At 38.9% G+C, this 25,157-nt stretch overlaps 1 long non-coding RNA gene across 1 annotated transcript; it reads right to left on the bottom strand.

Annotated features, from left to right (window-relative positions):
* Positions 1 to 22,331: 22,331 nt before the first annotated feature.
* Positions 22,332 to 23,364, bottom strand: LOC129446114 (uncharacterized). Its single transcript, XR_012369801.1, has 2 exons — positions 22,690 to 23,364; positions 22,332 to 22,592 (listed from the first exon to the last, which is right to left on the bottom strand). It is a non-coding gene; the product is annotated as an uncharacterized lncRNA (long non-coding RNA).
* Between the last annotated feature and the right edge of the window lie 1,793 nt (positions 23,365 to 25,157).

Genomic DNA, 25,157 nt, shown 5'->3' with positions numbered 1-25,157 from the left:
AGGCGGCCGACTAACTGGGTGACTGTCAGGCGGCACAGTCGTTTCCAGTGCCCACCCAAGACCCCCCTGGAAATTTCAAACAGGTTCGATATTCTAAGCAATACACCGACTGAGACGTCTGTTAATAGTGCCTTGGTTATTGGAGATTCGATACTTAGGAACGCGAACATTGAGGCACCAGCCACCATAGTCGATTGTATACCGGGAGCCAGGTCTTCAGACATTAGATCAAAACTTAAAGTGCTGGCTAATGCTAAGCGTAAGTTTTCTAAAATTGTTATTCACGCCGGCACGAATGACACCAGACTCCGCCAGTCGGAGATCACCAAAGATAATATTAAAGAGATATGTGAAATTGCTAAAACAATGTCAGACAATGTAATATGCTCTGGTCCCCTCCCCACCTACCGGGGGGATGAAACTTACAGTAGATTATTGTCTCTTCACGACTGGATGTCAAAATGGTGCCCTCAGCATAACGTAGGGTTTATAGACAATTGGAAGCAATCCCGGGGGAGACCTGACCTGCTAAAGAGAGATGGCATCCATCCGTCTCAGTAAGGAAGGGCGATTCTCTCTATAAATCTGACCAATAGTCTTACTTCTAATACAGTCTGACTATCCAGGGTACAGGTCAGGAAACAGACGGATCGGCTTAACCATCCGTCTGTTAGCTGCCGTGATATGTCAAGATCACTTATATCCCAGCACTTCGAGTCAATCTTACCAGAATATCAACACATTTCAACTGTATCTGTTCCCCGAACAAATAAATACAGAGCACCGCTTGCCACATCTGGTACAAATCTGATTAATATAAAATTAGAAAACAATACATTAACAGATGAACCTCGAATGTTAAAATTCGGCCTTCTTAACATTAGATCGCTTACCAATAAAGAACCTATTGTCAATGAAATAGTTACAGACCAAAACTTAGATGCACTCTGTTTAACAGAAACCTGGCTTAAAGCAGACGACTACATTAGTTTAAACGAATCCACCCCACAAGACTATTATTATAAACACGAACCTCGATTAAAGGGGAGAGGGGGTGGTGTAGCTACAATATACAACAAAATTTTTAAAGTAAACCAAAAATCTGAACTAAAATTTAAATCATTTGAACTAATGTTGTTAAATATGGAAATAACTGACCGTAACCACAAACAGCTCTCTTTTGCCTTAGCTACAATCTATAGACCTCCGGGCCACCATGCAAATTTCCTTAAAGAAATAGCAGATTTCCTGTCTGAGCTTGTAGTCACTGTAGATAAAGCTCTTATCGTTGGTGATTTTAATATTCATGTGGATAACCCAAAAGATGCACTAGGACGTGCGTTTATGGATGTTCTAAATTTTCTCAATATTAGACAAAACGTGACAGGGCCAACGCATACTCGTAAGCGCACATTAGACTTAATTCTGTCACTCGGGCTCAATATTAATGACATCAAAATATCACCTCAGAGTGATGCAGTTTCTGACCATTACCTTGTGTCATACACTGTACCTCTAGATAGGATCACTCAATCCACAACATGCTACAGATAAGCCAGAACAATAATTTCCACCACTAAAGATAGCTTTATTAGCACTCTTCCAGACCTGTCCCAAATTAAACATGTAGCAGATAACTGTGACGATCTAGATATTGTAATAGAAAACCTAAACAATGTCTGTTCCAACACATTGGATGCCGTTGCTCCCATTCGAAAAAAGAGAATCAAAGAAAAAACGCCAGCTCCATGGTATGATCATTACACCGCAGCGCTCAAAAAGGTTACTAGGAAAATGGAAAGAAATTATAGAAGCACAAAGTTAGAGGTATGGTGTGCAGCATGGAAAGAGAGTGTTCAACACTACAGACAGGCTATTAAAACCGCCAGATCTACCTATCTTAGCAAGCTTATAAATGAGAATCATAATAACCCTCGTTTCCTCTTTAGCACCGTTGCAAAACTGACTAGAAACAAAGAACAAACAGAAACCAATAGTATACTTCAACACAATAGTAACGACTTCATGAACTTCTTTTCTAACAAAATTACGGCTATAAGGGAAAACATCGTGGCTACCCAGGCAGCCACCACTCTACCCGTTAGTTCACTTAACACTAGACTACCATACGAACATCTTGATTCATTTAAACCTACTACAATAGATGAGCTCTCTAGACTAGTTACATCATCCAAATCATCGTCCTGTATATTAGACCCCGTTCCCACAAAACTACTTAAAGAGGTATTCCCTGTAGTGTCAACCCCAGTTCTAAATATCTTTAACTCATCGCTAGAAATAGGATACGTTCCAGGATACCTTTTCTTTCGAAAATATTTGAAAAGGTAGTGTCAAGCCAGTTACGCACATTCTTGACAAATAATAGTACATATGAAAAGTTCCAATCAGGATTCAGGCCCCACCATAGCACAGAGACAGCGTTGCTTAGAGTTACAAATGACCTCCTATTAACATCCGATCGTGGTGAAATCTCAATTCTTATATTAGTAGACCTTAGTGCAGCCTTTGACACAATAGATCATACAATCTTACTCAATAGACTAGAAAACTATGTTGGTATCAGTGGTCAGGCGCTAGCCTGGTTTAGGTCGTATCTAACCAATCGCTATCACTTTGTTTATGTAAACGAGAAAGAGTCATATCACTCCCTGGTTAAATACGGCGTACCGCAGGGTTCGGTTTTAGGTCCTATCCTGTTCTCGTTATACATGTTACCTCTAGGAGACATTATCAGGAAACATAACATAAGTTTTCACTGCTATGCGGATGATACTTTACATCTCCTCACATCCCAGCGAAACACACACGTTTTCTAAACTAACAGACTGCCTTAGCGATGTTAGTGACTGGATGGCACATAACTTTCTTAAGCTGAACTCCAATAAGACAGAGATACTTATTATTAAACGGAATCACTACAAACATCTTCCTCGGTTAGGAACTTAGGTGTGATGTTCGACAGCAACTTATCCTTCGATAGTCATATCGGCAACGTCTGCCGCACAGCATTCTTCCATCTTAGAAATATCTCAAAAATACGCCATATACTGTCTACATCTGACGCAGAGAAGCTTATCCACGCTTTTATGACCTCTAGAATAGACTATTGTAACTTGCTACTCGGGGGATGCCATGCAAAACAGGTCAACAAGCTTCAGCTAGTTCAAAACGCTTCTGCAAGAGTGCTTACTCGATCTAAGAAGTATGACCACATAAGTCCAATTCTGGCATCTTTACACTGGCTACCAGTTAATTATCGCATACAATTTAAATTATCACTTATCACCTACAAAGCCTTAAATGGCCTAGCACCCTCATATCTTAGAGAATTACTATCAGAATACAATCCATCACGTGTACTGCGTTCGCAAAATTCTGGTCTCTTAGTTGTCCCTAAAATATCAAAAGTGTCTAAAGGTGGAAGATCCTTTTCCTACTTAGCCCCTAAGCTCTGGAAGTATTTACCAACCGTTGTCCGAGAATCAGACACAATAGATACCTTTAAATCTAGACTTAAAACTTTTTTCTTTAACAAGGCATTCACATAATTTGTTTTAGTAAAGGTACTCATCTCACAATAGATAGCTTGTAGGAATGGGACGATTAGAAAATTTCATATCATGATTATAGTGACCAAAGTTATCACGGTTATCAATATTATCATGGTTTTCTTAAAATGAGATGGAAATGTTCAAAAAGAACTGATACACACACTGAAAACATTTTAACAAGTTTTATTTTTGAAAATCAGCAAACAACAAATACAATTAGCAGCTATATGCACTTTTTAAAGCATAAACATTAAATCAGGGGTGTCCAGCCTCTTTTTGTGTGGCAATCTACTTTTAAAATGATAAAGCTGACAAGACCTACCTGCTAAAAAACATTTTTTAACAAAACACTGTTACATTTTTTAATAACACTTTAAATGTGTGTTAGAAGGACTATCTCTACGTTGTATTTAGGGCTGTCATCATTACTCCATTCTTTTTGAGGAGTTAAAAAAAAATCCTTGAGTACATGCTGAGTCCTAATGGTACGTTTACACCAACCGCGGTAGAGGCGTGAAGCGCGAGTGATTTCAATGTTAAGTCAATGTGCAGACGCGTTGACGCGCGTCAGGAGGTCCCGCGGCGCGGAAGAGGTGTTCGGCGCAGAGCGGAAGACGCGTTTTCGCCTCATTCGCGCGCGAATTGAGCGTTGTGCGCGGTACGCGCGAATGGTGCTTTTGTGCATTTTGCGGTTCACGCGAATTTGCGGCTGACGCCCGAGTTGAAAAATTTGAACTTTGGCGGAATTTCGCGCCGCGTTAACCAATCAGGAGCCTGCCTGCTGCTGTGGTGGCAGCCCCGCCCGGAGTCAGTCACTCAAGCAGTCACTTGAAGCTATATGACACAAGTTGTTATTTCTATAGAGGAGACAGGAATAAAAAGGACCTCGCCTGGAAGAGTGTCAGTAAGGACTTTGGGCAACCTGGTAAGTTGCAATACACACTTCACTTTTGAGTCACGTGACGTTTATCGACCCGCCGTTTATTTTCCCCCTATAGTAAGGTTACCCAATACAAACTGGTAACTCTCTTGATAAATGCACAAGTAACATCAGTCATCTTGCAAACAGACACTCGCACAGCAGTTGCCCCTCCCACAAGAAGCGGATTTTGCTTCGGACGCGCGTCAAATGCTTGCTTTTTCTGCGCGTCTACTCTACACACGCGAATGCATTCAAAGTGTTCAAGCGGCAAACTAGGCACGGTAGACGCGATTTTGACGCCCAAAACGCGTTTGGTGTAAACTCAGCATTATAGTGGAATAGCGGAGATGCGGTTTTGATGAAATAAACTGACAACATTATCAGAACAGAAGCATCTCTCTCTCTCGTTCGGTTGGTCGATCGATAGCGCACATACACCATACGTGTGGATCAACTCCAGCATGTATGTGCATTCAAATTTGAAGTAAGACGACTCCGCTGCAGCGGGCAGGCATAAGATTTATAAAAACACACTTGAGAAGAAATGCGCAACAACTCAAAAAGACTTCTAAGACCATAATGCCAATTTGGCGCTTTGCTTTCCGAAGCTCGTGGAGGCGTGGAGCAGCATACACAGTTATTAATTTATAGGCGATCTACCGGGATTGCATTTGCGATCGACTGGTTGTATTGGACACCCCTGCATTAAATGAACATTAACATGGAGCCCTGAGATGTATGAACCTGTTTTAATGAACAGTAGCTTAAATAAGAACATCAAATGCACACATAAGCAACGCATTAAAACACAGTGCACCTGTTACTGCATCCGCCACGCCTTCTCGCACAAAAACTAATGTTGCATGCGAGCGCTTGCGTCAAGCTGATTCTGGCTGGACAGGATGTACCGCGAGTTTTCAAAATCAAGGTAATCAAACACTGTTTTACTAATAATTACATTTTAAACGATAATACTAACCGTCAGGACATTTTATCATGGTTAATCGTGAAACCGGTAATCGTCCCATCCCTAATAGCTTGTACAACCTAATAAATAAATAAACTAAATCCTCATTTTCGTCAACACTTCAAAGCATGGTAAATGCTATTAATATTCTTAAGAAATATGTTTAATCTCTCCTTACTCGTTTACATATGTGCAGCAAACCATGAGCCGGGCATAAACTTTCAAAAACAAATGTCACGTATAAATTAGAAAAGGCTACATATAAGGAAAAGAAACGCTATCTGTGCACATACAAACCACAATACAAGGCCAAAACTTAAAAACTAGACCAATAAAACCCCGAAACGGGCCATTAATTCCAAGCGCAGAGGAGTGATTGAAAGTTATGTATGGCATTATGTTATCACTTGCTCGGCCCTCCTCCTGAGGTTTCTGAGTCGAGTAGGGGAGTACTGTGAAGCCCAGACAGGCATCAGGGAGATTGCTGGCGCAGTCACGTCGCCGTCTCCCCTTTACTCCCTTGCTCGTCCGGATGTTAATAAAGCTCGCTGGGTATAGATAAGTGGTATTAAGCCCACTAGTCGGGGGCGGTACTTCGGTCCTTAAAAGGGTGTCACTGCATCCATCTCCAAAACATTCGCCGTCCCGTGCAATTTTCTCATTCTCCCTAAACCAATCTGTGCAGAGTCTGTCACGGGGGTGACGTTGTATCTTCAATACGTGTGTGTATATATGTATGTATATGTGTGTATGTATGTGTGTATGTATGTGTGTATATATAGAGGGCCCTATAAAATCCGTTTTATTTTTTCCCAAATTCCGTTTTTTCAGTTTAAATTCGTGCAAATTCCGTTTTATCCGTTTTAATTTTTGGCAATAATATTTTTTACCCTTTACATTTATTTTAGTCATAAAAAGAGTGTGCCTTTAATGTTAATGATTAAAATGTAAATGATTTGGGGAAAAACTGGATAACAGGATTACTTAATGACTATAAAAGATGCATTTACACACGCACATACACACGCACCCGCGCGCGCACACACACAACTCAATTCAATGCATTGTTTAGTGTTGTTGCTGGAGGCTACAACAAGGTGTCAAAGCAGTGGTGCCTTCAGAAGTGCCTTAAACACATCAATCCAGCGGAACGCGGTCCATATTTTATACACAATCGCTTGAAATGCATATAACTTTACAAACATACACAGGATAGTGATCTGACTTAGGACAGCATGAGCACGCAGCTCTTTGCACGTGCGAGCGAAAGAGAGACAGAATGCGGCGCCATGATGCAGATGATTATATTTTAAATGCGAGGGATAGTTAGTTTGCCTCAGCTCGCTTGAAATGCATAAAACTGAACAAATACATGAGGATTTTTGTTCGCACTTCGGACAGATGCGTGAGCGCGTGCACGTGAGAGAGGTACAGTGAGACAGACGTGGATGAGAGAGTGCATGTATCTTTGCGCTCACCGTGAACAGTGTGTTGACAATAACAGTTCTCCGGTCACATAAAAGTCATGTGAGACCTGCTCGGAACTAAGTGCTTAGCGTCGAATTTCTTAATTTTTTCGCTGACGAAAGCAGAGTCGTGGAAAGCCGCTTCGCCATGGTTTTAGTGTTTTGGAGGGGGTCTGAAACGACGGGAGGGAGCGCGTCGCCCAGATTTACTTCCCCCGGTCTGCATTTCCCCCAGACATACGTTCGTCTCCCACACAAAAACATAATTTTATAAAAAATATGTAAAATTCCGCAAATTTCCGCGTTAATACTAGATTCCGTGTTAATTAGCCAATTCCGCGATTCCGTCCGCGATTCCGTGATCGCGGAAATTATAGGGCCGTATATATATGTGTGTATATATATGTGTGTATATGTATGTGTGTGTGTATGTGTATATATGTGTATATATATGTATATATGTATATATTCTTCATGTCTTGTCCTCGACCGAGGACAATGAGACAAACAGACCCAGTTCCGGTAAATGTGAAAGTCGGCATACCTCTGACCCACCGACAGACCTTCAACGTGATGCCCAGCTGATGCATGACCAACGACCACCAGCAGAACGCCCTTAACCTCCGCCTAATCTCCTTAATCGTTTCAATGTATATATAAATATATCTCCCAAGGGTTTTTCCCTCCTAGGACTTTTTTTTACTTCCCCGGCTAAGCCTGTTTTTTTTTTCTCCTAGGGCTTTTTTCAACCTGGGGAGGCAGCCTTTTTAAGCTTAACTTAGCACCTTCCCCTTTACATTACATTAGCAATACGCACTTAAAGCAATATTACTTAAAACTTAAATAATTTACAAGACATAATTAATGTGGATATGACATCTCAAGGAACTGTTTGAATAAGTGTGTTGAACTAGTGTGTTGTTAAAAAGTGAATAATGATTGGTTATTTTACTGTCTGTCAGACTTTTGCTTTACATTGAGTGGCACAGAGTGTCTTTTCATTACAAACAACACGTTTAAGTAATAGAGAAATTTATCATCCCAGTGAGTAGTGAACACATGCACTGCAAGTCGTAAACACACACAACCGAAGCAGTAGGCAGCTATCCCTACAGCGCCCAGGCAGCAGTGGGTCTAAGGTGCTTTGCTCAAGACTTCCTACAAAGCATTTTACAGTATTATAAAACAACAAAACCATAAACAATAAAGTATTTTGATAGCACTTTGCTTTACAGATAGGTAATAACTGGGCAATGTTATAGTAATATATATGTAATTTCATGGTAATTATTATTTTTAAACCACATATTAAATGATTAATGCAACGTGATTTACTAATGTTTGCGGTGTGTTATGACTGGTATTTGCACCATTATTTAAAAAAAAGCATGTCTTAAATTACTTTGTGCTTGAAATGACTACAATTATTGCTAAAAAGAAGAGGCATCCCAGAGAGCAGAAAGCATGTGATACAATGCAGAGGATTGTTTTAACATGCAGGGCTCGAGAGTGCGACCAATTTTTCGTTAAGAATGTTAAGTTAATGCCTGATCCGACCAAAGATCATAACCAATGCTCTGACATCAACCTCCCGTCACATCAGCCCTGGTCCGAACCCGAAGACGGAATTAGGTAATGAGGCTCTTACAATCGAGTCCGAGCCAGAGCATAATTCTTTTGAAGAAAATTATTTGAACGTAACCTCCAAATCTAATCCTATAAACTTTTCGGTGTTTGCTGTATCGCTATTACCGCCCTGCCAGACTGTCTTAAATAGAGAAATAAGTTAATTCCTTGATTTGCGTTGTTGATTCATTTATAAATAATTCCCCCCAAGGCTATAGTTTATGCGTAAATAGCATTAAAATCTATAGAACATGATGATTACATCTTTGTTTGAAGAAAAATATAATAAAATACATAAGCCTACATGAAATCTGCTTCACTTAAATAATTAGCAAATTAACAAAATGAATTCAAAAGTAGCCTATAGCCTATATGAGTTTATTTTTTGTGAAAACTTTTTTTTACCTATTTAAAAAAGCACAATGTTTTGTTATTAATGTGAATGTAACTTTACACAAATAAATGTACACCATTACAGTTTTGAATGTTGTTTTACTTTTATTTGTATGACCATAATTTATTAAAGGAATATTCAATTTTCTTTAGGGATGCACCGAAATGAAAATTCTTGGCCGAAACCGAAAACCGAAAAAGAGGACACCAAGGCCGAAAACCGAAAGCCGAAACACCGAAAGAAATTATGCCAATTATTAGTACTACCATTGCACTTATAGTATTTTTGTGTGTAATATAAATGGAGTCAACACACACAATTTGAGAAGAAAAATAAGCCAAACAGCATGTGCCATAAACAAACCCAACTTCAGTTATATAGGCTGAAGGATTTGTTTGATTAATCCTTTGGTGCTTGTTTGCCATGCAGTATACATTTAAAAACTGAGATGTGCTAGTTGTGGTTTTGTCCTAACGTTAATGTTACAAAATGCTGATATAAAAATGATGGCATTTTAATGCACGTTAAAACCCCGAATGGGTCGAAGGCTCAGTCAAATATGAATATCTTCTTTATTTAGTCTGACATGTTTTTGTTTAAAAAGAAAATCATATTTAGCCTACCTTCTCCGGCGAAACCCGTTTTTCTCATTAATGCCAGCTGCAGAAAAACTCTGCTCTGTTGTTATCCAATAAGAACAACAAATGGATCTAACAAATATATCTGAATTTAATATTATGTTACAAATAACGCAAGCTGGCTTGATACATTATTGCTGAGGGTGCAAAGTTACGAGCTTAATTTAACAACACTTCACAAAACGGAGCTATTGTTTGCTGTTATCGGGTTTGTTATAACCATATCCACAGATAAAATAAACGTTCTCCGTTTCGCTTTCCATGCGTGTCTCGTGTCGTTTTAACAAAATAAACTAGTATATATAAGGAAGCGAACAAACCTTTCATCATGCACGCTGATGCGGCGGCGGAGAAGCACGTCTAACACCCGGCATTAAAACTCTAAACACTTAAATGAGTCTGCAATCTGAATTACCAAAACAATCAGAAATACATACATATTAATTTTCATGTATATTTTTATTAAAGTCTGTAAAAGACCGTACAGGTGAAGTGAAAAAGGATTCAATGAGCAGTAGCATTAATGCTGCGGTGGCGGATTAAAAACATTTGAATATCATTTTTTCCCCATTCTAATTATTATTGCAGATCGAATATTTGACCATTCGTGCACATCCCTAATTTTAAAAGCAATCATGTTAAATGTCTGTTATTCTGGATGTTAATCTGAACGAATGTTTAGTCGGAGCTTGTGAAAACTGTACAAATGCCCAGAGAAACTCCGCGGGTTTGGACACAAACATTACGGTCGTGGGCGGGAGTGAAACTCACAGGTTGCGGAGGTCCTGGTCAGAAATTCGCTGGACGCGGGTTTGAGAGAAATCTAGTCCACACCGCAGATATGTTACTTCAGACAAGCACGTGCAGGTCGCGGTTTCTGTTTGCGTCATCACATTATTTCGGCCGTATTTTTTCGGTGATAAAAGTCTTTCGGCCGAAAACCGAAAAACCACTTTTGGGCCATTTTCGGCCGAAAATTTTCGGTGGCCGAATATTCGGTGCATCCCTAATTTTCTTAAAAGAAAAATCCAGATAATTTACTCACCACCATGTCATCCGGGGTGTTGATGTCTTTCTTTGTTCAGTCCAGAAGAAATTATGTTTTTTGAAGAAAACATTGCAGAATCTTTCTAATTTTAATGGACTTTAATAGAACCCAACATTTAATACTTAACTCAACACTTAACAGTTTTTTTTCGGCGGAGTTTCAAGGGACTGTGGACAATCCCAGACGAGGCATAAGGGTCTTATCTAGCGAAACGATTGTCATTTTTGACAGGAAGAATAGAAAATATGCTCTTTTAAACCACAACTTTTCGTCTAGATCCGGTCTAGCGCGACCTAACGTAAATGCGTAGTGACGTAGGGAGGTCACGTGTTACATATATAAAACACACATTTGCGGACCATTTTAAACAATAAACTGCCACAAAGACATTAATTAGTATCAGTTGACATACAACAACGTAGGAACGGTCCTCTTCTAAGACGCTTGTAAACACTGGGGCGGAGTTTCGCGTTCATCCTCTGTGACCTCTTGACGTCATGACGTATTGCGGTGACGTAGTGGGGTCAGCTGGCGCATCACGACCGGATCTACACGACGAGAAGTTGTGCTTTAAAAGTGTATATTTGTTATTTTTATTGTCAAAAATGACAATCGTTTGCTAGATAAGACCCTTATGCCTCGTTTGGGATTGTTTATAGTCCTTTGAAACTCCATTGAAAAAAACTGTTAAGTGTTGAGTAAAGTATTAAATGTTGGGTTCTATTAAAGTCCATTAAAATTAGAAAAATTCTGCAATGTTTTCTTCAAAAAACATAATTTCTTCTGGACTGAACAAAGAAAGACATCAACATTTTGGATGACATGGTGGTGAGTAAATTATCTGGATTTTTCTTTTAAGAAAATGGACTATTCCTTTAAGGTAATTTGGTAATGCAAGATGCAAGCTCATCACGGGTATCATGCCATCACCGGCGCGGGTTTACCCAGGGCAGCGAGAAAGAGACATTAAACTTTAAACATTTAACATTCAACCGAGTTTTTTTGGACATCCCTTTGGAATCACTGCAATCTGTCATCAATTTATAAGGTAATTATAAATATAAGCGCAGCGCTTATGAGTGTTCAAACACTGCTGTCCGCTCAGCTGTCAATCTGCCGACCCTCACAAAGTTTCACATTAAATGTTAATATATTTGTCCAGTCATGGTCCTGTGCTTATTTCTGTCAATGTTCTGCATGAAGATCTTTAAAAGTTTCTACTTACTTCACGATTTGCGGTGCGGCTGGTCGCAGTCTTTATGTCAAACGGGCGGGTATGAAATAAGTTGATGCTGATGTCGGATGACGAGTCAAATGTTATTTTAATCGCGCGGATGCGGATTATCAAACAGGAATGTGCATGACTCCTATAAGGAAAATGGAATGACAACATGAAAATTATAAAATAGCCTACATCAGTGGCGGTTCTAGACAAATTTCACTAGGGGGGCCAAGGAGGGGCCAGTGTTTTACCAGAGGGGCACATTAAAAAATGGCAAGAAATAATATTTAAAGATTATAGGGGTGATTACAGGAATTAGTTTAAACCAGGACTATGCCTTAGTTTAATTAGGAAATGAAGAGTTTGGTTCCAAAACGCAATAAACGCCATTTTTGAAAAAAATGAGTTACTGCCAGAATCAGTATTATATCAGGTCAGTATTATAAAGTAAATTCTTAATTTTATGCAAAATCCAATTTCCGCAGTGTTATTCTGTCATCTTTTCTCCCTTTTTTCCCAAAATGCAATAAACGCCACTCCCCCTTTTCTACAGAATGCCATAAATCCACTCCTCCACAGATTACAGCGCACCATTCACGCAATGTAAACAAAGAATGGCGGCGCGCTGAGTACACGGAATCCTAGTTTTCCTCATCTACTTTGTACTTCGTGATCACCAAACAAACAAAAACAAAATAATACTTTAATAGCATTGATAAACCTGTGATGGTTTTCTGTGACGTGAAAGAAACGTAAGCCATCAACATGTAATAATTTACGCAGAGGAACCCGGGAGACGGGTGCTTGTTTGGCCGGGCTGACAGCATCAAGTTACTGTCATGATAACACATTGACCCCAGGGGATCTTATGAAAAACTTTCCATTATTTTACTCAAAGTCAACGAAAATCGAGCAGGACCAAAACATTTTACAGCTGAAAAACGTTAAGCGAGGACGTCAGTATAACCGATGACTTCTTAATATCACAAAGTAAGTGTTTTGATTAATGACAATAATGTTTATATTTTTAATTAGTGTGTACAACTGTTCAACTAAATGAATATAACATGGCAAAGATGAATGCACATTTTATAGGCGATTGATTCAATAGATTTATAGCATTTTTAATAAAAACTTGTCATGGATTTATTGCATTTTGTGGAAAAAATAATCCGTTTTTATAATAAATCTTTAAAAAAATCAAGTTATGGATTTGAATTTATTATAACCTAAAGATGCTATGTGAAAAGTTTGTAACAGAAAATAGTGGTTTTCATCTTGTCACTTTCTTGGTATAGAAAACACGTTTTTACCGAAATTTGTCAAAATGGATTTATTGCGTTTTGGAACCAAACTCTTCAAATATAACTAGTTAACAAAAATCCCTTACTAAAAACATTACTTGTGTGCATTTTGAAGCAAAACTAAGGACACTGATGTATTTTAAGATATGGCATTGCTAGTTTTTTTGAGGTTGGACAGCTCTTACATTTATTTTAGTCTAGGACTAGTCTAATCCCTGTACGAGAAACCACCCCTTAAACTTTATTTTACTTTACAATCATATACATATTTATTTAATACAAGAGTGAGTGCAGGTGCAAAAGAGGAGCTGGGGTCTCATCAGCTCCCTTGTTCAGTAGTCAGGGCACTGTGGTTAGGTAGTCTGCCATTATGCCAAACCTTAGTTACCTAAAAATTCCATGCAACGCAAAAACCAGTGAGCATCGATGGTCCCTATGTTCCCTTACTGGAAATCACGTGACCTTTTCTAAAGCCCTCCAACCAAAAATCACGCGAGCCTACTCAATAAACTTTATGAAATGCAAACTTTTATAAAGACAAACGTTTGTTTTAGTTTAAATATATATAAACACACATTGCTAGACAGTTAGGGACCACAATCTACTCAATATTTAAAATAATATTTATTTTAAATTGTAAAGATTTTTATATGTAACATTTAATAATATTCCTCCAATTTTATGCACGTATATGTAAGAAAATAATTACAGCGCTTTTTACAATGTGTAAACTTTAAAAAGTTAGCGAGATGTTAGTTTTTCCGGTTGTTGATGAGTAACAGCTGTGAATGATCACAACGCGCAGCCACGTCACAGGAGAATAAGTAGTGTCCCAATGTCAAGTGAGCTAGAGTTCTTACCAGTGCCCAAACCTGCATACACATTCACAACATCGGGAGATTGGGAACAAATTGAGACACTCGCCGAGCAGCACCCGCAGCCAGCAACAGTGCAGTGGTTGGGTGCGTCGCTCTAATTTGCCAGTGTAGAACGTTGTGTCGCATTAGTTCCGCTTTTGGCGCTCGCGTGTAAAATGAAAATAAATTTATACATTTTTATTTGGTCAGCACGGGGTGGCCACAGTGGTGGCCAGTGACATGTCTACAGAGGCACGGGCCAGCCTTGGCCTCTGTGTAGAACCGCCACTGGCCTACATGTTTATATTCTGTATTAAACCACCATGGGCGCTAAACTTGCGGTGTTAAAGGGACAGTTCACCCAAAAATGAAAATTCTGTCATCATTAACTCTCCCTCATTACATACCTGTATAAATTTCTTTGTTCTGATAAACACGAAGCAAGATATTTTGGGGAATGTTAATAACCAAACCAAGCATGAGCCCCATTCACTTGTATAGTAGGAAAAAATAGTACTATGGAAGTAAATGGGGATCATGAATGGTTTTGTTACAAACATTCCTCAAAATATTTTCATTCATGTTCACCAGAACAAAGACATTTATACAGGTTTGTAACAACATGAGAGTAAGTAAATTATGACAGAATTTTCCTTTTTTGGGTGAACTATAAATCCGATGCGGTCAAAAATTAGGGTGCACCTAACTTTTGTGCTGGTGCACCTAAGAAAAAATGTTAGGCGCACCAGTGCAACTAGTGCACAAAGTTAGTCTAGAGCCCTGACATGTAACAGTTGAAATGCCACACATTATTCAAAAATATTGTTTGCCAAGCCATGTCATTTTTTATTTGCTGAAGTAAATAAAAGAGGAGTCACTAGGAGAAGTCACACAATACCAGACGTTTCAAAACTTCTTGTAAACTTTAACCCCCTGGGGTCCAAAAATGCAGCGCCGCGTTTTGACGTGTTTTCTCCTTATCATGGCAGAATCAACTTAAAATACTCCATCATTAATAATCATACACTTACGTGTTTGACATCATTTAAAACTGTGAAGGGTCTTCTTTAATTTGTGTACATTCACAGTAACAACAGATCTTTGTGTTTTTGTCAAATAAAGAAAATAAACAGGGTGCGCATTCAGACATTTCTGTCTCCGCCAGCTGTCTCTCAAAACACGTTCCAACAATCAATTGAAACTTCGCGGATACTCGTCACACAAACATGATACACTTATCAAAAGAAAGCCTGAAGTGTCTACTTTTAAACTAGCTAATTATAATCGAAAACAAATATTGTTTGTTTATATAATCTGCATTGAAGTAAAGAGAGTACAGTTTTTCCTGGCAGAGCTCATCATCTCTAATGCGGTCACGCCCAGAGGCGGTACCCACTGTTCACATGGTAATGAAAAGACGTTTATCTTTAACGTTACCTAAGAAGAAGAACAATGGAAGACGCAGAAGATATATTCCCGAAGTAACTGTAAGTCATTTATCCACATTTATATTTGCTATAATGTAATATGCTTATGGCTTGTGCAGTTCAGCCTACATAAGCGACCTCAGCAGACTGCACTCTTCGGATTGAAAAACTTTCGCATTGTTTACAAACAAGGACCCGTGAACTCACGTAATCGCGGATAACTGTTACATGCCGTACAGTGTTAGACACAGTAATTTACTTTCGTATCCTTCATGTCAACTTTCAGTAAGGCTGCACTGCAGGATCTTTTAAAGGTGCAGTGTGTAAATTTTAGTACATCTAGTGGTAAGGCTGCAAATTGCAACCAACGTTTCAGTCCATCGAAACGCATAGAGAAGCTACGGTAGCCGCCACCGGACAACCATGTCATCGTTGGAGACAGCTTAGTAAAAAAAGTTCCGTTAAGGGCTTCTGTAGAAACAAAATGGCGACTTCCATGTAAGGGGACCCTCTGTGTATGTAGATAAAAATGTCTCATTCTAAGGTAATAAAAACAGTTCATTATGAAAGGTCTTTATACACCACTGATAATATAGTTATGTATTTTTATATTGCATTTCTGTCAAGAGATCATTATAAAAGTTATACACTGCACCTTTAAGTGTGTGCTGTAATATGATTCCATAAATTGTTTACAAACGAGGATGCGTGAAGTCACGTAATGGCGGATAACTGTTACATGCCATACAGTGTTAAACACAGTAATTCACTTTCGTATCCTTCATGGCAACTTTCAGTAGGGCTGCACTGGTCAATTTTGATTTGGTGGCGGACTGAGAAATGAATGTATGGGGATGTTTAGCATTCCAACAACGCTCTCACTTGTATGATACAGCAGCAGGCAGCGCAAATATAACAATATAATCTCTTCCCCTCATTTTGTTTTCTAGATAACAAATAAAGTCATGTCCAGTCAGTGTGTTCATCGTACTGCATGCCAACATTTGTTGGCTCTTTTACATACAAGCGAAGCTAATTGGTCTCTCTATGCGAGTTCCCAATTCGTCGGTCGTGACGTCGTAGTGACCGACTGAAAGGGAACTTGTTTTATGTGGTTTGCCCCCATTGTGGGCTTTTTAGTTTCCGGTATTGTTAAATTTTAGTGTTTTTCTACCCGTGTCTGCGTTTGGGTTCATCCTGACACTGCGTAGCCTACCATTTGAATGGGAGAATGTGTGTAAGCAATAATTCTAATATAGGCTAATCAAACTTTGATCAGTATTTTCTGTTATCACTCACACGCTCACTCACTTATAATGTATATTATAATGTGTTTGGACATAAATTTGTGTTGGCAGTGTGTGAATCAAAATAAAATTTTTAAAACCTACTTGCTCCTTTCTAAATCCCCATTAAACCTAAGCAGTCTTTATTAGGCATGCCTTTTTGATTTTCTTAGGAATTTGATGTCACAATGATAAAGCCCTGCCAACGGCTGCTGAATGAAAGTCCGATATTACCAGAGTATTTGCCATCAATTAATGGTACAGGTTCCACCATTTTCTCAGCGCATCTTTGAGAAAATAGACATATTTTAGCCAAAAGCATTCACTGTCTCTTTTGGTAAGGGAGCAAAGAGCAGCAGTTAATTTAATTTAAAGGTACACACATTCTAGCCACACCAGGGACTTAGGGTGTTTTCACATCTGTAGTTCGGTTCATTTGGTCCGGACCAAAAGCAAAAAAATGATACATTGTAGCTTTTTTAGCAGTTTTGGTTTCTTTTCACATCACACTGATTGCTCTGGTCCGCACCAGTTGAAACTAACCAAAATTCAGTCATCTTATAACATTCACATCACTCATTGGCTACATGTATTTGAACGTATTTCCTAAACTGCTTCTCGATTGGTCAGAATCAACGTGCGCGAAATTCCAACGGATCTCGGAAGTAAACAAAAAGGAGGAAAATACAGCAGACACCATGGACAGACAGCTGCACGCTGTAATTATGTCCGTGGTTGTTATACATAGTTTGTATACAGAGCTCTAGACAAACTGTTCATTTCCAGAATGAATCACAGATGCGGCTTGAAAGCAACATTTTAATACACTGCAAACGGCAAAGACACCACATTTCTGAGGCTCCGCCACGCAACTCCAGGTTTGTCCGCGATCTGTCATTGTGCTAATATTGGTAATAGAAACTGTCAACAAACACTTTCTCATCCGATAATGCACTGCGCAGCTGACTACAGCAGCTGGTTTAGTCCAAAATATGCAGTACTTTTGCAGTTACGTCGGTTCGATCTCGGATCGGCTTCTCACCACAAACAAACCGCTTTAGAGTTCATTTGAAAGCAGTGGTGTAGTCTACGTGATACGCAGGTTTACGCCATATACCCACTAGGAATTGTCAAGGATTTCCGTATACCCATTAAAAATAACGTGAGGATGCGTAACAGCATGGTTTTGTGACATTTTAAACCTTTAGTCATAACTTAGATGTGAAGCACTGACCATTGCTACTTTAGCGGGTTGAAATGCATATACATATTAGGCTATATATTTGGTGTGTTTGACTTCCTGCCGAACTGCGCTATCCGATCGGCGTATGACATCAAATTACCATAGGGGCGCGAAAGTGACTGACTGGGGAGCAGACTGATGTGGCCCCACAAGAGCCCACAGGCAAGTGACAGCAAAGTACGGCGATTCCAGTCATCACATGGAGAAATCTGCTTTGAATCGCTCTCGCGGTACTTTGACATCACCAAGAGGTCTGCTTAGCGCCAAATGAAGTTGAACCTGCAGTGTAGCTGCTCACGCGACACTGTAAGCAAACAGTCAATGTGGAAAAGTGAACCAGTGGAGCAGTGCTGGTTTTTAGCTGCCTTCAGTTCCTCTTTCAGCATGTTTGCTTGTTCTTCATAGTGTTAAACTTCCCTTCTCTGTGTTCATTTATATATCTACGTTCAAGATGTATATGATCTTAAACTTCTGTGAAGAAATTTATGTCTGCGTCATAGGCGGAAATCCCGGGGGGGTCGGGGGGACAGGACCCCCCCATCTGAGGGTTGTCCCCCCCCTAAAATATAATTAAAATATGTGTATTGAAAATAATTTAATGATTTATAATACTTAAAATAGTTGTGTGAGAAGTAAAACAATACAAATGCAAACGGAGCAACAACAAACGTTGTAAACATTTGGATTCCCCCCTCCCTTGCCTCACAGTGGTTTGGTCCACTGCCAGTGCCACACAGTCGGGTGGTTGAGAAGTGTACGAAGCCGACGCGTTAATCAGCTATATACTTACAAACCAACGTTTCCCACCACTTATCAGTTTATCCACATGTGTTTTAAAACTGGTCTATTTGGACATATAAACATGAACATATTTCGTTTTATGAGAACAGAAGCAGATAAATGAACAAGAAAACATTTTTATGCATCCATGCAGATGTGAGGCAGAGCTGAAAGTAACAAATTACATTTACTCACGTTGCTGTAATTGGGGATTTTTGTGTGTACTTTTACTTTTTTGAGTAGTTTTTAAAATCTGTACTTTTACTTTTACTTAAGTATGTTTTGTTTAAAGTATTGTAGGCTACTTCGCTTCATTTTAAATCATATCCGTTACCGAGTAAAAATAAAACAAAAAAGCAAGGTGATAAAGAAGCGCCACGGATGATTGATTGATGGGCGGGGGAACGCGCAGAAAGAGCCATGGAGAGGGACGAGACAGGCGTGGGCTAATGCAGACCCTCAATTCAATTCTTATGAAAGAAACCCCTTGCCATTGACGCGAAGCGATTGTTTCATTCAAGCTCTTGAATTGCCGACCGGGTTTTTAGCGCTAATTTGCACGACGCGTTTTTAATACATGCGCATTATCCTTCGAGGTCTAGCAGCTTCGCGTCAAGTCAAACAACTTAAGAACGTCCTCGGGAATGCTCAGGTCATTAGACATTGCAGATAGAGAGAGAGCGAGAGAGAGAGAGAGAGACAGAGATTGAAAGACATCGGGTACACAGGTCAGGGTAGCTACAATAAACGTGTAAAGGATAAAAGTATTATGGCACTCATCTCATATATGCTCATTTAAACTAGGTATAATAGTTTAATAAAATAATGTATGTTACCAGCAATACATCCATTACAACCTTACTATAGGGATTTTATTTACTAGCTGCTGACCTCATATTTTTTTTGCTTTAAAAGTGCATACTCACCTGTAAAAATCATTAAACAATTCCATAAATGTTTCTTAGTTATAAAAAAGCTTTTATTTTATTAACTTTTTGTTATTGCACATTAATTGTAAAGATGTTCCTACAATAAAAAACAACTAGTTTGAGATTTATATTTCCTGTCGTTTTTGAACTATACTAGAATCCTCTCCCCGCTGTAAAAAAGTAACTTTTTACTCTGAGTAAAATTAAAATGACTTACTTTTTACTTTTACATGAGTATTTTTAGACCAGTAACTTTACTTTTACTTAAGTAAAATATTATTAAAGTAACTTTACTTGAATATTTTATTACTCTTTCCACCTCTGAATTCATGTGTATTAAAATTACATTTGCGTCCGTTCATAGAGAAAGAGAAACGTTTTCTATCTGTACACATTTCCTTGCAAGTACAATTTTGCCTGTATTATTGGTGTCCCCTTCAAAAATTGTTCTTGAAAAATTATGTTTATTGTCCCCCCCAACATTTAGATGAGATTTTCGCCCCTGGTCTGCGTTTGATATTCAGTTCAGACTTGCAAATGTAAGATAATTTTCTTCACTTTAGTTTGAGTGTCTAATATTAGGCTACATGATGGTCTTTTAATAATAATTAAGTAAAAGCCTACACTCCAAAAAACAAACGGTGCTATATAGCACCAAAACAGCCGCCCTGAATCGCAACGACAGAAGAACCACCTCTAGTGCCATACAGCATCGGTGAAGATGCAGTGAAGCACCAGTGAAGCACCAGTGAAGCACCTGTGTAGAACCATATAGTGCTATGTAGAACCATATGTGGTGCTATATGGCCCCTATATGGTTCTACACTGGTGCTTCACTGGTGCTTCACTGGTGCTTCACTGGTTCTTCACCGGTGCTATATGGCACTAAAATGGTTCTTCTATCGTTACGATCCAAAGCAATTGTTTTGGTGCTATATAGCACCGTTTGTTTTTTTAGAGTGTATTTTCATTTTTATACACTGCTTGTATTAAATGCAAAAAAATAAGCTTTTTATATCAATGACTATGCAAATTAGAGTTCATGGTCATCGTAAATGTGTATTAAATTAAAACATTTACACCATTAAATTACACATGGTAATGTTATCAATAGTTGTCAGATAATAGCTATTGAAAGAGTGGATATTTTTTCTCCTTCAATGCATGTGTTAGCCACGGATTGAAGATTGTAAACAGTTTATTTAATTTTAATTAACAGTTGAGTAACTTTTGGCCCCGAGTTAGATGTTGATTAACACTAAACCAGTCTAAAAATCAGTCCAGTTTCCCCAGCTGTAAACCTATTGGCTGTGAAAGTCTTTTTTTTCTAATAATAAACTGACATGTTGATAACACATTCAGTTTATGTGTTTATGAGTACACTTTCAGGGGGGTAATGATAGCCTTTGCAGCAAAAAGGAAAGCTAGTCTTGATTTGAAAATGGCTAAAATAAAACGGGATATTAATTTAGAAGACTTGGCAAACCGTGCGCTCCGCAGGGAGCGCGTTTTCAAAGATCGCGCTGATCTGCTAGGCGAGAGCACAGAGTGGCTTCTAAGCAGGTACCGCTTTCCCCGAAATATACTGCTTGATTTGTGTCGTGATTTAGGACCAACGTTGGAGCGAGAAACCCAACGCACGAAAGCTATTCCCGTGCACATCCAACTCCTATCCACCCTGGGATTTTTAGCAACTGGCACATTTCAGCGTGAGGTTGGAGACATATGCGGCATTTCTCAGCCATCATTGAGTCGAATTATGCCGGCGGTGTTGGATGCAATTATTGTGTTGGCCCCAAACTACATCCAGTTCCCCTACAGAAATCCACAGCAAGCCGAAGTGAAACGGGGCTTTCATGCCATCGCCCGATTTTCCAACATAATAGGAGCCATAGATTGCACTCACATTGCCATCAAAGCACCATCCACAAACAAATTTAACTATGTTAACAGAAAGGGGTTTCATTCAATTAACGTGCAAGTTATTTGTGACGCAAACCTCTCGTTGTTAAACGTTGTTGCGCGGTGGCCTGGGGGAACACACGACTCCTTTATAATGCAGAACAGCTCTGTGGGTCTGCGTCTCCAAGAAGGCGCAATTGCGGATGGCTGGCTAATTGGTGAGTTTTACACTACAACGTGTTTAAATTGCTATTGCTCGGCTATGTCAATGTACAATATTTTAAACCAATGTTCCTTATTAGGTGATCAAGGTTACCCGCTGAAGCCGTGGCTAATGACCCCCCTAACCAACCCAACGACCCAGCAGGAGCAGAATTACAACCATGCTCATGCGCGCTCAAGGGGCACAGTTGAGCGTGCAATAGGATTATTGAAAGGGCGATGGCTGTGTCTGTCCAACACGGGGGGAACACTGCAGTATCGGCCAGAAAAAGTGTGCAAAATTATCATGGCTTGCTGCGTGCTACACAACTTGGCCATCAGGCAGGGTGTCCCTCTGCAGGAACCCCCCAGACCAGACGGCCCTATGCCCGACGCAGGGTTCCTGCCACCTCCCAATGCCGCTGCCATTCAGGCAAGACAGAGGATCATACAGACATTTTAGGTAAGTCTGGCCATTGGCCGGCCTCAGAAACATTTTACACATTTATTTAAAGTTGTTTTGCAGTATGGAAAAAAGAGTCAATGCTTTATGGATTATTTGTCATTTTATTTGCGCAAGATGCAATCTGTTTAAGAGACTCATTAATTTGCAACAATACACTGGTTATGTTGCTCAGTTGTTCTTTGATATCATTAATGGCTTTGGTTGTGTCCTCTTGATTTTGCAGCACCGCATCAGTCAGCACTCTTGGCGGACGGCGCACGGAAGGGGCAACGGACGGTCCCGCCTCTACCACCTCTACCGGCTCTACCGGCTCATCCAGCTCCTCTGTAACCATGGGTGTTACTAAGGACACATGGTCATAATTATTTAAACGCATTAATTAAATTGTTACACTTAAAATAAAATGTTTACACAGCCTATTCCAGTTGGTTTGTCTTACCTTGCGTTTGGGTGTGAGATGGGCCGGCTTGTTCTAAAGCATCAGTGTCCCCATCACGAATGATCCCGGACAGAGCTGTGTCGCCAATGATGCTGGCTACGCGGCTGTCCAAGGGAGAAATTTCAGTTGTGGTCTGTCCTCCACCAGTTGCACTGATTTCACGTCGATGTGCTGTGACGCGTTTTTTGGCCGATAACTTAATATCAAACCACTTTTTTTTTATTTCTGGAACTGTCCTCTCCTCAGACCCCACGGAATTAACTGCACTGGTGACATGCTCCCACACTGAATGTTTTCTTTTGTTGGTTATTCCTCCCGCACTAAGTGAACCAAACAGTATGTGTTGGTTGGACTCAACCTCATTCACTAGTACCTCCATTTCTGTGTCTGTAAAATTTCGCTTTTTTGCTTTCTTTGCCATTATTACGGTGTGGGAAAAGTACAACCACGTGACTTATAAAGGGAGGTGTTGTCCCATATATGGTTAATTGGAGGCGTTTCGAAATGCAAATGACCATGACCGTGAACGCGCATGGTGCTTAAGAACATGTGGGATTTATCAACAATGATTATTTACTGATGTGCGTACTAACCACGTGCGCACGTTTGATAAATCCCGATTTTTTTGTATTTAGGCACATTCTAAATTTCATTCGTAGGTACAAATATAGAACATTTTCTACGCAATGTTGATAAATGAGGCCCCAGGAGTTGCCCACCCCTGTTCTATATTGATCGCATTATTAATAACACTAATGAAGACATTGAAAATTATCAATTATATCCAAATAGTTAATTATCCATTATGTTTTCCAAGAAAAAAGTAAAGACTGATAATTTTGTTGTAAATAGTACATTAAATATGTGGAAAAAAACCAAACAGATTATAGGGACGGAGATTGGTACTCCAACTCATATTAAGATTTGGAATAATCCGTCTGTTACAATTCAAGGTACTAAATTAATGTGGAAGAATTGGATTGATGGAGGCATTGAAACATTATCAGATATTATTAATCTATGTAATATATCCTCATTTGATACACTAAAAGATAAATTTAAATTAAGAGACACAGAGATATTTAAATATTTGCAGTTAAAGAATTGGGTCATAGAAAAGTGCGATATAGTGAATATTGTTCCGGAAAAGATAAAGACCCTTTTGGAATCAAGTAAGAAAAGGAAAAAGGGTATAAAAGTGTTAATAATGTGGTAATAATGTGGTAACAAATTGTAATTTGCTAAGTAAAATATATAAAGGATGGGATAGAGATATAAAGAACTTCAATGCCAAAACAAAATGGAAGGAGTGCATAAACTTAACTTATAAAGCTACAACCAATGAAAATCTTCAATACAAATTAATGACTAGGGTTTATTACAGTAGGGATCAAATTCATAAATTTGATGTTTCTTCCCCCCCACCTGTTTAAAATGCGGTAGTACTGACTCTCTTATTCATTCATTTTGGTATTGTGAAAAAGTAAGGAAAACCTGGTTTGAGATTGGGAGATGGCTCTCTAATATTTGTAAGCAGAAATTTTAATTTACATCAGAAGCCTGCTTACTTCAAAATGTCACAAACATGAAATATCCTATGGGATGGCAATTAATATTTTCCTCATTAGTTTATAAGAAGCTGTTGTTACAAAATTGGAAAAATATAGATACACCAGATAAATAGAAAAATTTAATGAAATATTATTTAAATATAGAGAAAACCTTGTCAGTGGAAATAAATAAACAAAAACAGTTTGATTCCGTATGGAAATCTATATTTGATGCTTTGTAATTAGCCCAACATTAGTTTTGTTCAACTTATTTTTGTTTGTTTTTATTTTTTTACTTAAGGAGCACCAGTAATGGAATTTGTGTGTGTGTGTGTGTGTGTGTGTGTGTGTGTGTGTGTGTGTGTGTGTGTGTGTGTGTGTGTGCGTTTGAATATCCAGTGTGTTTGTCTACTGTTTGTGTTTTGTTGTTGTTCTGGTTGCAAAGAGAGAGGGGGAAGGGAAAAGTGAAGAGAGTGCCATATGTATGAAGTGAGGGGGAGTGTTTTGTGAATTTAAAAAAAAAATATATATATATATATTATTTTTTTTTTTATTACTATTGTTATTTATTTTCTTATTTTTTATGCTCCCCCTTTTGCATAGACGATATTGTTTAGTATTGGTTAATATTTAAACAGACTTGGCTGGAAACCAGGTTGACAAAGTTGATATTACCTTATCTCTCTGTCTCTCTTTGTACTTGTATAATAAAAACAATTCTAAAAAAAAAGAGTACACTTTCAGAATGCTCTCAGTTACTTGAAGATCCATACTGTATGCATCTGTGAGTGTGGTGGTGCTTATGGGGTGTCGTGCTGGGACGAGTGAGCATAAGGGTAAGAGGGAAAAATCACAGTATACTCACTACAAAAATCTAGACTACACCAGTGTTTGAAAGTGTACTGAGACTACCTCTTC

The sequence above is a fragment of the Misgurnus anguillicaudatus genome, chromosome 6 (genome assembly GCF_027580225.2).
Source record: "Misgurnus anguillicaudatus chromosome 6, ASM2758022v2, whole genome shotgun sequence".
In the NCBI taxonomy this organism is placed as follows: domain Eukaryota; kingdom Metazoa; phylum Chordata; class Actinopteri; order Cypriniformes; family Cobitidae; genus Misgurnus; species Misgurnus anguillicaudatus.
This window is presented reverse-complemented; position numbering and strand designations above follow the sequence as displayed.